This window comes from Heterocephalus glaber, unplaced genomic scaffold (genome assembly GCF_053883595.1).
Source record: "Heterocephalus glaber isolate CG9 unplaced genomic scaffold, H.glaber_assembly_v1.0 deba00000071, whole genome shotgun sequence".
Lineage (NCBI taxonomy): Eukaryota > Metazoa > Chordata > Mammalia > Rodentia > Bathyergidae > Heterocephalus > Heterocephalus glaber.
In genome coordinates, this window is record NW_028258137.1 from 1,723,063 (window position 1) to 1,733,675 (window position 10,613).

Consider the following 10,613-nt stretch of genomic DNA (forward strand, 5'->3'; position numbering starts at 1 on the left):
TCACAAGCAGAAGGACCCGAGTTCGATCCCCGGTACCAAAAAAGAAAAAAAGAAAACTGTGCTTTGTTTCCTTGGTTTCCCCATCATTCTTGGGACAGCTTCTTAAGGGCCGGAAGTAGTGCTGGCTTAAGTGTGTGTGGTTAAAGAGTAACTTCTCCCTAATTGCTCAGGCCCTTGAAGGCCTTAGGACAGCTACAGACCTGTCTGCACACCCCTGGGTTGTAACTGGCCCTGCTCCTGGAAACTTTTACTCCAACTGGACTTTTAGAAGTAAAGAGTGCATTACTTTATCATAACTTCAGGCCTGTGTTTTAAAATTTTGTAGTTGTATCCTGTACATCTGTATGATCAAAATGGTGCTGTGCATTCAGTCAGTATCTTACTTTTCTTGTTGCTGAGACAAAATACCTGACACCCAAAGTTAAAGGGGGAAAGGTTTATTTAGCTCACAATTTGTAGAGGTTTCGATAATCAGCTGGTTCCAGCTGGTTCCTGCCAGGGTGGCTTGGCAGACAGGCATCAGAGGAGAAAGTTCATGGCAGGCAGAAGATAGGAAAAGCAACAAGCAAAGGGGAGGACCACAGCTCTTTCTATCCCTTCTATCTTATCCAGGCTACTTAGGGCGGGCAGCACTCACACCCTTATCCTAGTGCCCTTGAGCTGAGCATTGCACCATGAAGCAATCTCAACTGCACACACATTAAATCCAGCCACTTCTGAAAAAGCCCCGCCTATGACTGCGTGAGGCTTTGAGGGACATCTAGACACAGCCATAACAGTCAGCCCAGGCTGGAGATGTAGCTCCCCTGGCAAGCACAAGATCCTGAGTTTGATCCCAGGTACCGCAAAAACAAAAAACTGTCATCTCATATTGGGCCTGGTATCTCCTGCTACCTTTAATTCCATAAGAAGATAGGCCTCAGGCCAGGGATTTAGCTCATTGGTTTTGCCGCCTGCTGCACAAGAGCAAGGACCCAAGTTCAATCCCCAGTACCAAAAAAAAAAAAAAGGCCCCAGGCGTGGTGGCAACACCTGGTATTCCAGCACTGGGGAGGCTGAGGCAGGATTGCCAGTTTGAGGCCAGCCTGAATTACATAGTACTGAAGACTCCTGCAATTAGGTTCCAGTCCCCTGCCTGGAATATGATGAAAGCCTGAGAAATAAATACACTAAGAGACAGGACCAAGAGAGAAAGGGGGGGGGGGCAACCAATGCCAATGCTGGTGCAGTGGACAAAGGTGCTGGACGGTCCCAGGCACTGACTTTTATTGGCAATCAATTGGGGTAAAGGCGAGCTACATGCAGTTTCTATGGAAATTAATGTAAACAAGGCTCATAAAGAACAAGACAGGGCCGGGAATTTAGCTTGGTTCCAGCACCTGCCTCTCAAGCGAAAGTTCCCAAGTTCGATCCCTGGTACCAAAAGACAAATTAAAAAAAAAAGAACAAGACAAAGCATTCTCGAATTAGGAGTAGAATAGACAAAATATATGGTTGTAATTACAACATTGTCCTTCTAGTCAGAAGGTTTTAATTGTGGGAATGGAATTTGGGCGCGAGTTACTCTGACCTTAGCACGTAGGCTTCGGCCAGCCTCACTTCTATAAACAAGCCAGCTGTGAGGTTGACTCTTTATAGCCTGCTTTGGGCATAATCAGTATTACGGTCCTCTGCTGAGCCAGGATTGTGAGTTCGGGCCAGCCTGAACTATATAGGGAGGCCCTGAAGAAAAGGATAGACCCCAGTCAGCTGTCACTTCCTTCTGAATATGCTAAAAGAAACCACAGTTGTCTTTGGATGACCCCAAGACTGTAAAGAACATTGTTAAAAGCATCTTTCAAAAAAAGGCAAAATTATTGTCTCCCCTACAGATACAAAATAAACATGTCAAAGATCGACTTTAACCTGTTAATTAGGGCATGTGTAAGATGCCACAGATGGTTCAGAGATGGATCCAAGAGCCAGAAGTGAATGCAGGCAGTCAGGAATGCTGAGATGATTTGCTTAATAAATGCAAAACTGGCTTTTCCTTGGGGAGGAGGGGTCAACTCAACCTCCACCAGGCTAGAGGCATTTGTATGGCTAAAGTGTGGGGACAAGAATCATTTGCATGCTGTCAGTTCTCCACAATGTTCTCCTGTATGTTGACAGGTAGCTTAAAGGCAAAAAAACCTGCAGAAGCCAGATTACCCAGGGGGGATGCCAGGCCATGCCTCCTTGCTCCTGAAGACGCCTCAAGGAAGCCAGAAGGAATCATCCCAAAACATGCTTCCAACTTCAACATTATTTTGAGCTGAAGGTGATTGAGAAGCAGCCAGGCTTAGATTCTCCTTTCCTGGAGCCCAGACTCCACAGTTTAGAGCAGGTACAGTCCTCGGTCTAGTAGAATCCTCCCCTACCTAACCCTTCCCAGTGTGCTGCCCTCGGAAGCCAGAAAGTCTCTTCAGATCTGGTGTTTGTTGAGGGTGCTGGATAATCCTGAATTTGAAGCCGGCTTTTCAAGTTTCTTCCGTGTATGTGGACGTGGACAGGTACATGCAAAGAAAATTCACTTTTCCCTTGTCAGTGTGTTAGCAGGGGTCCCAGCCCAGAGCTTAGAAGAATAAAGGGAACAGGATTTCCTTATCCTTTGTATACCCAGTAATCTCTGACCCATTTCAAGATCTTTCATAAAAAATGACAAGTGGGGGATGGGGATTTAGCTCAGTGGTTCCACTGCCTGCCTCACAAGTGCAAGGTCCCGAGTTCGATCTCCAGTACTGAAGGAAAAAAAAAAAAGATAAGTGAGGGGATCCTCAGCCCATAATTCTCTGTCCCATTAAACCAAACTCTTGAGACCCAGGCATCTCTGAAATAGGAGGAGGGTATATTGAGCCCTTGTAGATGCTTGGCAGAAAAGAACTGAGGCTAGAGAGCAGGTGGAGAAATGTCTGCTGGACTAGAGCTAAGCGTATTTTTTTCCCCAACAAGATCCCACTGTGTTGCCCAGACTGACCCCAGTCCTGAGCCCAAGTGCTCCTCCTGGTTCAGCCTCCTGAGGTCCAGCCACCATCACTGGCTCAAGAGTATTTTTCTAGAGAAAATAGCAAGGAAAGCCTCAGTTGTTTACACTGAACCCACCCTGGCTAGATAAAGGGTGGAGAAATGCAAGTGAGTTTGGAGGGCAGTCCAGGAGTTCCTTCACTGGGGCGTGGGGTTGGAAGTACAGATTCAGGAATAGCAAATAGCCTTTTGTGCTGTTAACTAAACTCTGTCCCCTTCTATCCTTACAATTAGGCTTAAGGACACCTCAGAATTTTTCTGTTATCAGGCCTCACATTTGTTGAAGTTGCCTGTGTTCTTAGTTACTAGTACAACTTTTTATTTTATTTTTTAACAGAAGTATAAACCAAGGCTTTAATTTATTTTGGAAACACAAAATAAGGAGCAATTAATGCCAGCTGGAGAGGGAATGGTTACAAGTAGAGGTGACACGTGACGTTGCTTCAAAGCAAGCCTCAGTTCTCCTCCATGTCTCCACTTGGAAAGCCCCCACTTTCTTTCCCTTTGTGTCCTTCGTTACCAGCGAACAGATACCTTCACACAGTAGGTTCTATGGTGAAGCTGCTAGCATAGCTTTCTAATTGTAACTTCAAAACTGCACCCTCTATGAAGGAAGTAGCACGATAAAATTGTTCATTAAAATAATGGGTAAAGCAGTTCCACCCTTACTAAGGCTGTTTCTGTCTTTCTCAGCAGAACTGATACATGTTCTCCTGCCAGTCAGTTCCTCTCTCTGAGCCTCCGCTTGAAAAACAAAACAACACCCCTCTACAATAGGAGGTTTGATTTCTGAGGTTGTTTCCTATTTCATACTGTAGTTCGGCAGTGTGTTTAGCTTCTCCCTGACTTCACTGAGGACAGGGCGAGGCCCCTGGTGGTGTGTGCGCTTCCCCGGGGCCACTGTGCTCATCTGTGTGGCCCTCACCCGGCAGCTACCGTGCACTAAGGCACATCGCGGCCCAGCCTGAGTGTGTGCAGCCGTGCATCTGCAGGAGCCACAGGCTAGCAGCACCCTGTCTGCCCAGCAGTCTGCCTCACAGTGTGCTATACCCTCGGAAGGAGAGAATCCGGATCCCCGGGATGGGAAAATAGAATAGAGAATCTGGCATTTATGAGTGGGTATTTGTAGTCTTCAAGGTGCATAGAAGTCTATTTTATAGAACTTAAAAAAGAGCTGGGGGGGGCTGGGGATTTAGCTCAGTGGTGCTGCCGCCTGCCTCCCAAGCGCAAGGACCCGAGTTCGATCCGCGGTATCAAAAAAAAGAGCTGGGGGATATGTGTGCTCATATATATATATTTTGGTACTGGGGATCAAACTTGGGTCCTTGCGCTTGCGCAGCAGGCAGCGAAACCAGAGCTAAATCCCTGGCCCTATGTATGCTTATATTACATAGAATATCCATGGAAAATATAAGTCTGGAGGTGGGTGTGGTAGTGAATGCCTCTAAACCTAGCACTTGGGAGGCTGAGGCAGGAGGACTGATGTGAGTTCAATGCCAGCCGGAACTACATAGCAAGACCCTGTCTCAAAAAACAAAACAAAGGAAATAGGTCTGTAACTTGTTAATTTTTAAAAACATGGCTATGCATGACCATGGTTTTTTTGTGTGTTTTTTTCCAGTACTAGGGATCAAACTCAGGACCTTGCACTTACCAGGCAGGCCCGGCGCCACTGAGCTACATCCCTGGCCTCCATGTATTCTTTTTTGGTGGGGCAAGGTATGTGCCTTGCACATGCTAAACATACACTCTGTGAGGGAGCTGTATCCTCCACCCACTCCTCCCCACCCCCAGCCCTGGAAATCAAACTCAGGGCCTGGCACTGGCCAGGCAGGTGGTGAAACCACTGAGCTACATCCCCGGCCCCAGCCCACCCACTTTTAAATAAATCATATTAGGGGTGGGGATGTATCTCAGTGGCACAGTGCCTGCCTGGCAAGCATGAGGCCCTGAGTTTGATTCCCAGTACAAAAATAAATAAATAAATAATGTAATTAAAAATAAACAAGAAGCCCAATAGAATGATTAGCAAAGCAGCCAAGGATTTAGATCAGTGGTGCTGCCGCCTGCCTGGCAAGCGCAAGGTCCTGAGTTGGATCCCTGATACCAAAAAAAAAAAAGATGATTAGCAAAGCACCTGAATGGATCCTTTACCAAAGAGAACATCCAAAACATGAGAAAATGCTGGTTTTCATTAGTACCACAGAGATACAGACAGAAACCACAGCACAGCACTAATCACACGCCACCATCATGGGCACTCCAAAAAGCACCAAGTATCTGCACGGAGTCACCTTGCCGGCAGGAACGTGACTGTCAAGCGTGTCTGACAGCTGCCAAGGGCATTTGCTAAAACTGAACACACACACACGTACATTCACTGAAAGACATGCTGGAATGTTCCTATACCGCTATTCACAGTTGCCCTGAACTTTTTGTTTTGTTTTGTTTTTGGTACCGGGAATCGAACTCCAGTCCTTGCATTTGTGAAGCAGGCAGCGAAACCACTGAGCTAAATCCCCGGCCCCTAAAATCTGGTTATTGTGCATTTATTTTTTTGGTACCAGGGATCGAACTCAGGACCTTGCACTTGTGAGGCAGGCAGCAAAACCACTGAGCTAAATTCCCGGCCCTCACAGTAGCCCTTAACTTTAAGAACTTAAATGTCTGTGGCCTACAGAATGATGAATTGCAGTCTATCCCTACAGCAAAATACTACACAGCCATGAAAAGGAAAGCACAAACAACACAATCGTGTGGATCAGACTCACAAGGGTAACGTTGAAGAAAAGATACAAGACAGCAGAGAGTACCTGCTAGGTGGCCCCAAGAGTAAAATTAGGCAAAACTGATCTAGTAGGCAACAGTGGCCCAGCATCAGCTCACTGGGAAGGAGGGAGGGAGGTGCCTGCAGCGGGGCGGCAGGTGCTGGGTGCACAGGCATTGGCGTGGCGGCAGCTGTCCCTCAGCATGCACTAAGATTCCTGTCCTCTCCTTGGAGTCAGTGCTGGGGAGCGAGAGATCCAGAGGTGTGCAGGCAACATCAGAGATTTCTTCTGGGTTTCTTAATCTCCCACCCGGTCTGTAGTGTTGGATTTGTCAACAGCCAGATCAGGAAGCCCAGAAGCCTGAGCCTTTGAACCTGGGTGGGGTCGAGCAGGGCCCAGGAAGTGGGAAGCCCAGGTGTGGCAGCCCCGAATTCCCCGGAGCAGGGCCTGCTGGGCCCACACACTGCCTCAGGCCCTTCAGGACCCAGCTTGGTGGGCATCTGCCCACACTCACACCGCTAAGCTTTCTCCCGGCCTCCTCCTCCTTCGACATCTCCTCCCCTTTCCTGCTTCACTGCCTGCCACCCAGCCCAGCCTTCACTCCCTGGTAGCACGCCACATGGGCAGGGAGCTTTGAGGGTCCTCTCCCTCCTGTCTCCCCAGCAGCTGTCAAAATGCAGGCCCTCAATAGACAGGCATTGAATGACTATGTGAACACAGAATGGTTGGTCCCTTTTACAGACAAACAGCCCCAGAGAGGCTGAGCAGTGTGCTCCAGCCACACAACTAAGAGGTGGAGAGCCAACACCCAGACCCGCAGCTGTCTGGCCTCATCCCTGTGATTGGGCGTTCGCTCTCTGGACAGCTGAGCAGACTGGCCCAAATGAAGTATGAGCTTGACCTGCTCTACCTGGCTATGAGAGCTCTGCCTTCTGCACTGAGCCACTCCGCCCACCTCAAGGAGCCAGGGGTCACAGCTCCATGCCAAGTTCTGGCCTTTGATGTGGTTTCCCACAAGCCGGAACCATGACCCCATCCCCAGAGTCGCCCGGCCAGAAGAAAGCCTCCAGCATCCGCACTCAGACAACCACAAGCCAGCGTGTCCCGGTCCCCCAGCCTTGTGTTAATCTCACATTCACTCATCCGACACTTACCGCTGGGTGCCTCAGAAGGAGCTGCAGACACAAGAGCGAGCAGACAGAGGGGAGCTCCTGCGTGGTATGGGGCATAGAGCTCACTGCACAGGGACATGTGTGATGACAACTCGTGTGTTCCTGTAAAGGACAAGGAGAGGGAGCCCAGTGACAGTGTCCTCAGGACTCTGACCTGCACTGGGGCTGCACACAGGCTTCCCTTAGGATCAGGTAGGTGAAGGAGCTGGGTGTCTGCAAAGCAGAAGTGGGGACTGAGGCAGAAGGGGTTCAGGAGAGGCCGGGAAGGCCTTGAGCAAGGAAGGCACATCCTAGATTTGCAGTTCTGGGAGTGCAAGGAGTGGCTTGAGGGGCTGGAGAGCCGGGAAGGGCCAGGTCCTGCAGGCCCAGTGACCAGGAAAGGCTGCTGGGCTCAGCTGGGGGGCAACTGAGAACCACTGTGGTCACACTGTGGTTTCTGAAGGTCGCTCCAGCTGTTCTGTGGAGAAAAGAATACAGAGCACAGGGAGATGCAGGGGAATGTCAGGGGATAAATGGAGATGGAACAAGAGGATTAAAAACACCATTTGGTGCCCACCGTAGGGCCACAGTGACAGGATCTACACCACGCTTCGGGATGTAAGTCGCCTCCCGCATCTTCCCCCAGATCACCGCTCACTACAGAAGGAACAGGGGCACTTTTACGAGGGAGAAATATGTCACCACTTTCACCACTGGGCAGTGGTCACACCACCACCAAGCGGACGGCTGGGACGTGCTCGGTGCTGTGTCCCAACAGGGGCCAATGTCCTTCAGCTGCATCACTGCCACACCTGCTGCCTGACTCTGACACTGAGGGGCCACCAGTGACCCAAATGGACAGGCGGCCCAGCCTGCACACTCCATGCTCACCAGTGTCCCAGGGGACAGGCTGAGCACCCACTCCAGGCTCAAGGTCTCTCCCTTTGAAGGTGGCGAAGGGGCCACATGCCAAGGAACGCAGACACCTGCAGGACAGTTCTCCCCGGGGGGGGGGCGGTGCCCAAAGGACCAGCCCTGCTGCTACCCCGATTTGGGGACCCCCAGAGCTCTGAGATAATACATTTGTGTTGTGAAAGCCACTGAGTTTTGGTGGTTGTTTACAAACAAGGGGAAAAGAAAAGGACAGGTGGCCAAACAGAAACAGAATTGATGTGACCTTGTGTAACTGCTTTTTCGACTTGTCCATGATTCAAAGTGACCATCCAGTAATTTATGATTTCTTTTCGCGTGGTTTACACAGAACCTTGGGACACCTGAGCAATTCTTTCATCCAAGATATCTGTTGCTTTTCCCTGCCTGCCCAGAACTCCACCCCCTAGCACCCCATCACCTGGCAGGAGCACTTGGTTTCCTGGGGCGCCCTCCAAGCAGCATGGGGGCGGGGGCTGACCTGAGTCCAGATCCGACCCATCCATTTATCCATCTGGCCTCAGAGATGGGCTCAAGAGGTGAATTTTGTGCATTCAGAGCAAATCCTGGGAAAAATTTTTTTTTCCTTTTTTGTGTGTGCTGGGGATTGAACCCAGGGCCTTATCCATGCTAGGCAAGCATTCTACAACTGAGCTAAAACCCCAGCCCTTTTTAAAAATTTTGAGACAATATGAAATTGGGCCAGGGATTTAGTTCAGTGGTTTCACCGCCTGCTGTGCAAGCTCAAGGACCCGAGTTCGATCTCTGGTATCAAAAAAAAGAAAAAAATTTTGAGACAGGGTCTTGCTAAGTTCCCCAGGTTGGCCTGGAACCTTCAACCCTTCTGCTTCAGGTTCCCAAGTAGGGGGATTACAGGAATCCACAGTACCCTGCTTCAGGTCCTGGGACTTTTGTTTGAAGAACTGAAAGATGGAACCTTTTTTTCTACTGGGTCTGCTGAGACAGTACAAGCCTGAAGCTGTTTGAGGCCAGCTCATAGGTAAGCAGTAAATGAGGGAAGAGACATATTCTGGTGATGACATTTGTGCCCTTGGATCCTGCTGGGGCAGCCCCAGAACTTTTCAGTTATGTGAACCAACATACTCTTTCTTAACAACCAATTTGAGTTTTTGTCACTTATAATGGAATGAATTCTGGTATCTTCAGATCCACAGCCAGTTTTCCCACAGTTCCTTCAGCGCAGGAAATACAGTTCACTGACCATAGTGTGGTCTATGTCTTTATCTTCCTCTCCAGAGGGTCACAAATATTTCTCATGAGTCATTTCTTCTGAGTAGTTCCCAGGCCCAGTGTCAAATTCACTGGTCTGTGGCTTTCGGACTCTTCCTCTTTTTGAAATGGCCTTGTCACTTGGCTCTGTCCAACTTTCTGGCAAGTCCAAAAGACCTTTTATCAGGTGGGGAAAGTCTGCATGAATCCCTGGAGGAGAAATGATGTTCCCCCAAGATGAGACCCCTCTCTGACCCTGAACAAGTTCACGGTTTCAACTTTCCCGAACAGTGGTATGGCCAAGGCCAGGTCAGAGCTACAGGGGTCGAGTGCTGTGGCAGATTCACTCCCTGGTTTCCTGCAGCCCAGCACAATCCTCCTCCATTCCTGCAAGTCCTGCAAAATGGCACCTGTGTTCTTTGGGACTTGGGAGAACCCTATACCACTTACTGTGGTGACCACATCAGGGAGTGGAGGCTACCACACACCCTTCCCTGCCGAATTCACACCACACCAGGGCACCTAAGATCCAGCTTCTCCCACAACGGTCATACCCAGTAGGTCAAGCAAAGCCAAAGAGACCAGGGGCTATGATGCTAACAACCCCCAAATTCCCATCAAATTGCAACTCCCAACTTTCACGGTCATGTTGTTCCTAAACTTTTCCAAGCAAGTCCTCAGTTTGACAGGTCAGCTATCCTGCTGCGCTGGGGCCAGGGATGAAAAGTTGATCATCCCTCTGCATGTTCATTTCTCTCTTGAAAGGCAGAACTCTAGTCCCCTCGTGTAGCGCAGCTGTGGAAATGTCTTTAGAACATCAGAGGCAGATTCTTTACTCCGCTAGTCACCGAAACCAAGCTTGACAGTCCCAAATTATTGGGAAGGGGGTTTTACTCTTTTTCTAGGACTCAAGAATTTACACAGGCAGGATTTCTATTCTCCCCCCCCCGCCCCCCGCGCTAGCGATGGAACCCAGGGCCTCACACACGCCAGGCAAGCGCTGTACCACTGAGCTGCACACTCAAACCCATACTTTTTTCCTTTTAAAACGGGAGCGATTCGGCAGAAACCCAAAGACCTGGACGTCGTGTTTACCCTACTGCATTTATGAAAAGATCCCGGAACTTTTGCAGCAGTTCAAGTGGGATTCCCCTAGTCTCTCAGGCGCCCCCGCGCAAACCCTTAGGCGGCCTCGATTGCCCTTCCGTGCCCTGTGTGCTGGCCGGGTTTCTAACGTCCTGCCCCTCTGGGACGCCAGCGGAGGAACTGGCATTCGAGCCTTAGAAGTGGGGGAGCCCAAGGCCTGGCTCCACACGGTCTTTCTCCCCCAGCGAGGTCGCCAGGAAGCCGCTGGTCCGGTCGCGGCAGGGCCAGACTCTCACCGAGAGCGACCGGCGCCCCAGACCAGCGTTCCAGAGGGCGGGAGGGGCGGGGGCGGGGGAGTTGGCGGAGCCGTCACGTGATGCTGCGGGCGTGTCCGCGCCTGCGCACA